The sequence below is a fragment of the Cupressus sempervirens genome, chromosome 2, assembly GCF_028749045.1.
Source record: "Cupressus sempervirens isolate cs-2001-9-10 chromosome 2, ASM2874904v1, whole genome shotgun sequence".
NCBI classification, from domain to species: Eukaryota; Viridiplantae; Streptophyta; class Pinopsida; order Cupressales; family Cupressaceae; genus Cupressus; species Cupressus sempervirens.
The window spans coordinates 631,726,240-631,732,252 of NC_143119.1; positions in this window are offsets into that span (position 1 = coordinate 631,726,240).

Sequence of the window (6,013 nt, forward strand, 5' to 3'; positions counted from 1 at the left end):
ACATAGAACTATTAGATCTACCACTTTCTCCATAAGATCTACCTTTGCCTCTCTAGAATCTACCACCTCTACCTCTTTGTGTTTGTTCATGCTTCTTTGTCAAGATCTCCTCAGCTTTCAAGACATATTGATATGCTTCTTCTACACTTTCCAACTTCAAAAAACTTATTTCATCATGAAGTATAGATCTCAATCCATTAATGTACCTTGCAATTTTCTCAACATCATCATCCACATGCCCAGATCTGATGTCCAATCTATAGAATTCCTCGGTATATTCTTTCATAGTGATGTCCTTTTGTTTCAAATTTTGCATCTTTCTTAACAAGCTAACTTGGTAATCAACAGGAAGGAAATTTTTCTTTACCCTATTCAACATCTTTGGCCAAGTTCTGATCTTCTCCTTTCCTCTCCTTTGTCTATCAGTTTGCAAGTACTCCACCATAGTGATGCATGACCTTTCAGCCTAGTGACTGCAATCTTTACCTTTCTATTATCAGGAGTGTTTTCATACTCAAAGAACTTCTCTGTATTAGAGATCCAATCCAACACAAAATTGGTATCCAATTTTCCATCATAAGGAAAAAAATCTACAATAGGCTTTGAATTTTCCCTAGACAACACTTGCAACAACCTTTCCTCATCTTGATCCTCTTCAGGTTCTAGATTATGGTTTGGTGTTGCTGCTTCATCATCACTTACATCATCAAGATGTACTCTTCTCCTCTAGGCTATCTCTATAATATCTAATCTAGCTACAATTTGTCTCAACTGATCCAATATAGCATTATCAACATTATTTCCTCTACTAGGAACCATCTTTACAAATTAGGTTCCTGCAAGATCGTAACCCTCTACAAGTTATAGGTCAAATCCGTAGATCTGCCACCCTACAACCAAATCCAAATTAGGGTTCAAAATGATCCAATCTCCACAAGGATGAACTAGGCTTTGATAAACTTTTCCCAACCAAGTTCCGCGTACAAATTGCCTCACACTTCAGCGATCTGCTTGCACACTCAGGAACCATCAAACTCTGATACCAACTAATGTAGGAAAAAGGTGAATAACTAAGGCCAAAGGCCCACCTAGCTATCCAAACCAACCTACAAGAGTTAACCCAATAGAAGAAAACACAAGGAAAAACACCAAGGAGAGACAGAACAAGAATATCTTTATTGATTCATCAAATATCTCAATACATGCCTAGTTGTAAAGCCTTCTAGGTTATGGCTAGATACAAAAATACAACTTCCAGATCCACAATGTAGTTTTAAATTCATGTTTCTAGACACATATATCTTTCCCTTCTAAACTCTCTAAAATCTACCCTAACTCTAAGCCTAAGCACCCTATTTATACTTGCCAAAATGACTTACAAATCATTCTAAAACATAGAGAAGCCACAATCAGCGCTCAAAAAATATAACTACCTATACCAAAATTAAATGTGAGTAGAGTCAACCCAAGCTACAACCAGACATATAAAACTCAACAAATACAGGGTAACTCAGTAGCAATTGGAACTCGATAGAAACTATCACTCGGCAACAACTAGAACTTGGTAGCAATTGGAACTCGGTAGCAACTGGCACTCGGTAGCAATCAAAACTTGGTAACAATTGGAACTTAGTAGCAACTAAAACTTGGTAGCAACTAGAAATCAATAGTAACTATAACTCGGTAGCAACTAGAACTCAGTAATAACTAGAACTTGGTAGCAACTAAAAATTGGCACTTGGCAGTAACTGGAAACTTGATAGCAACTGGCAGAATGAACTAAAGTGCAAGACTACAAGGAAACCCAGGATGCTCCTACATCATCCCTCACCTCATAGTAGTCCTGTTCTAACTACGAGTGCTACACTTCTTCTGCCAAGTAGCCCTTAAGTGCAAGTAGTAGATTTAGGAGATGGGGCACTGATTCCTAGTTGGAGGACACTCTGGAGAGAAAGAGAAAGAGAAAGGATGAAGGGGCTTCCAATAAGGACACCTTATCTCTTGTGGTTCACTCTAGATCTGCACTGAGTAAGGTCAAGAATTAGAAGACCTTGTCTATTCTTGGACAAGACCTAGAAACAAGACAGCTAACAATGGAGATTGCGAAACCCACCAAGGACAAGAGAATTGAAGATATGTCTACAACCAATTTGACTTTGCATTTGGTAGTTCTTGGGGAAGCCAAACATGATGCCAAGGTTGGCTTGTGGAAGTTGAAAAATGAGGTAACTGAAGGAAAATTGGAGAGCCTCAAATTGTCAAAGGTTAGGATGAAGGTAGAGATACAAGTGGGTTTATTAGACAATTGGTCACTCCATTGGTGAGTATCTCTGGAATGCCCATGACTAGTAATCCTACTGCTGTAGATGTTCAAGCACTTATCTCCCAACTTCAAGAAGATAAGCATTTTGGCTAGATTGGTAAAGAATGGAGTGACAAGCTTAAATCAGAAGGGCTCTCCATTATAGAGAAAATTAGAAATGTTATCTTAAGACTAGAAATAGAGAAAGATAACATTTCATCTAATAGGAATACCTTGGCTGTAGAGAGAACTAAGAGTGATGATTATGTATCCTTGTTGAAGATGATTATTCAAATGAAACCAAAGGATGTTGTCAAAGCTAAGATTTTGTCCAAAGGAGATGAGCCTTTGTTTGAAGGGTTACAAAGCATGTAGTTCAAGTTAGAAATGATCTTGAAGGCAAAGAAAGGTCTAAAGGAGGCTAAAGATAAGGTAAAGAAAGATCAAGATAATGATTATGAACTTCAAAAAGGACTACGCACAGATTCATAGACTAGTGGGCAAGGAAAAGGAATAATTGGAGTCACTGTCATGTAAACCAATTTCTCCAATTTTATAGATATATTGACAAACATATATTCAAAGAACAAGAATAAAGTTTCCAAGCTTCAGAAACTTGGAAGATGCATACATGTGGCCATGGAGGAATTGCAAGACAAATTGAATGCCATCAAAGATTTGGCTAGGGAATATTTCAGATGACTCTTGAGATATACTAATGTGCATGTACAAAGACTTGAAGAGATGATTCAGATTATTTTTTTTGCCAAGGCCTATAGAGAAAAAGTGGAGAAAGGGAAGAAGGTGAAGTGATTAATATTCCACCCTTTCCATTTCTATTTTATAATTATTGTAATAGACAAATTGGCTCTTTGCCATTTGTTAGTTTTGAGAAGATGAATCGGTTAAACTCCCTTTGTAACGACCATCTTGGAATCCTATATGTATGATAATGAAAGATTAATAAAAGGTCAGAAAATTTTTGGTATGAAAGAGTTGATGTTGCAGAGTCAATTGAATGGTATTTTTGTATCAATCATTTTTTGTTCCATTTGAGATAATTTTTATTAGCTTGTTGTTTCTCTTTATCTAGAATTGAAGCGAGGAATAAACAAAGTTTTGTTTCCCCTATTTTAATATAGAAAGTTGAATGTGATAGGAATTGTCACTTAAAAATCAAAGAGATTCTTTAGGTGTTTTCATTCAATAAAATCTTTTTCTGCAAATAAGTTCTTAGATAGATCAATTAATTTTAGTATGAATTCATAAGATGTGTGAGTTTGTTAGATTTGACTAACCCTCAAAATGTTACTTCTTGCTTAAGTTGAATTCTGTATGGATTTGAGTTAGTTTTCCTCTCCTGTTCTCTGGTTAAGAACATACCCTATTTAGATTTAGGGATAAAAAAAATTCATTGCAAATTTTATAATAGGGAGCTGTATCTAACAATTCAAAGTAAAGTAAATCTTCAAGAAACTACTTTCCAAACTTTTTATATCAGAATATTTCATAAATTAGGGCATTTGTGAGTCAAAACTAGAAAGAAACAATCTGTTTACCAACAAATTTTTGGCAACTCTATTGGGGAAGATGAACAGTCACTTTACTAATAGATCTTATAACATGAGGGGAGAGTATTGTCCCAGTGCTCCAACCTAATTTTGGTTTCCAAGGTGACAAAGAAGACATAATTTCATCTCTCAATACATTTGTTTGGAGAAATAGGAGGAAAATTGAACATGTTACAGGAACACTAGCCAAGTATTGGAAGAAGAAGAATCTAGAGTTGAAGCATTAGAAAGCTATTCAAAGGAGAGACATCCGAAGGGTAGAAAGATAGTTGAGATGTGAAGCTCAAAGACAGAAGTAACCTAGCACCTTGGAACAAAAAAGGTTCCTCAGAAGTACCAAAGAACAAGGTGGGTAAGACCCTATTTTTGATAAACTCACTAAACTTGGTTTTCCCATCCTAGATATTCCTAAGTGGAAAGGTGAAAAGAAAAGCTAGAGTAGACCACCTTCACCTATTAGAAATCAAAGATCTTCACATACTACCTATTTAGTATTAGCCTTTCATGGAGTCACTACTCCCCCACGTGTCAATTTTTTGCAATACCTTTCCAAAACAATTATGGCTGCTCTTTGGGCTACAACAATATGTCCATTGGCACTAATAGCCTATCAATTTCTCCTAGCTAGTTCAAGGAAGAATTTTCCTAAATTTTTAGGTGATGGGAAGGTTACTATAGACGAACATATTAAAGCCTTCTTTGCAACTATTCACATCTTAGGAGTCGCACATGAAGATTATTTGTGGAAACCTTGACAGAAAGTGTAGTAGACTGGTTCTATCATTTGGATGATGGCTCAATCACTAATTGGCATACAATGAGAACAACCTTTGAGACAAAATTCAAAACTGTGGAAGATGAACGTGTCCTATTAACATAGTTGACATCCATTAAAAAAAAACCCAACATGAGTATGAGGGATTTCGTTGCTACTTTCAATAAGATCACTGGTAGAATCCTCACTGTTGACAGACCCAGTGCTGGTAATCTAAAAACATTCTTTATAAGCACGATGCCTCTGAATATCAATTATGACTTAAGAAGTACACATCTCACAGATTTGATAGATACACAAAAGAAGGCAGTTGAATTTGAAGATGTCTTGATTTTTGCAAGAAAATGGAAGTGAAAACTTCAAACTAAAGGAAGTTCCATTAATATCACGTCATCTGATGAAATGATTCAAAAAAAAATGAGTTGGTAGCAGTAAAGAGACAACTACCTAGGTTTAATTAGTCTTACCAATGAAATTACCAAAATTGACTAGGAAGGAATAATGATGGAAATTTTTTGCTAGGTTCGCAAACAAAGTTGGCAATTGAGGCTACACCAAAAAAAGGAAAGATGTGCATGTTTCATTTGATGATGGATCATTATAGTGAGAGCTATCTAGAAACTACTTGTATGATGCAGTTGTTATCCACCAATGAATTGAATACTAAAAATCCTTGTTCAGAGTTAGATTCATACTCAAATGGTGACTCTGGAAATTTATTTTTGGAGTACAAGTCAGATTCTAAACCTAAGGGTGAATGTTATGTGACCATTGATGGAACTTCATACACAGTGTTGACTCGAGGTCAAAGGCTCAAGAATTAATCTTCTAGTCATGCTCCAAGAAATGATCCCAATCCTTTAGCAAATAATATTCACATGGATCATAGAGCATCAAAATCTCAAATAGGTAAGGAAAAATTCCCCTTTGATTTCATCCAATTCTGTGAAGAGTCAAAAATCTAGATTTCCCCTATAGATTATTTGAAATCTCATCCCTTTCAGTTGAAAAGATAGGTAGATCATTGCAAAGGAAATTTATTTTTGGAGTACAAGTCGAATTTTAAACCTAAGGGTGAATGTTATGTGACCATTGATGGAACTTCATACACAGTGTTGACTCGAGGTCAAAGGCTCAAGAATTAATCCTCTAGTCATGCTCCAAGAAATGATCCCAATCCTTCAGAAAATAATATTCACATTGATCATAGAGCATCAACATCTCAAATAGGCAAGGAAAAATTCCCCTTTGATTTCATCCAATTCTGTGAAGAGTAAAAAATCTAGATTTCCCTTATAGATTATTTGAAGTATCATCCCTTTGAGTTGAAAGGATAGGTAGATCGTTGCAAAGGAAATTTATTTT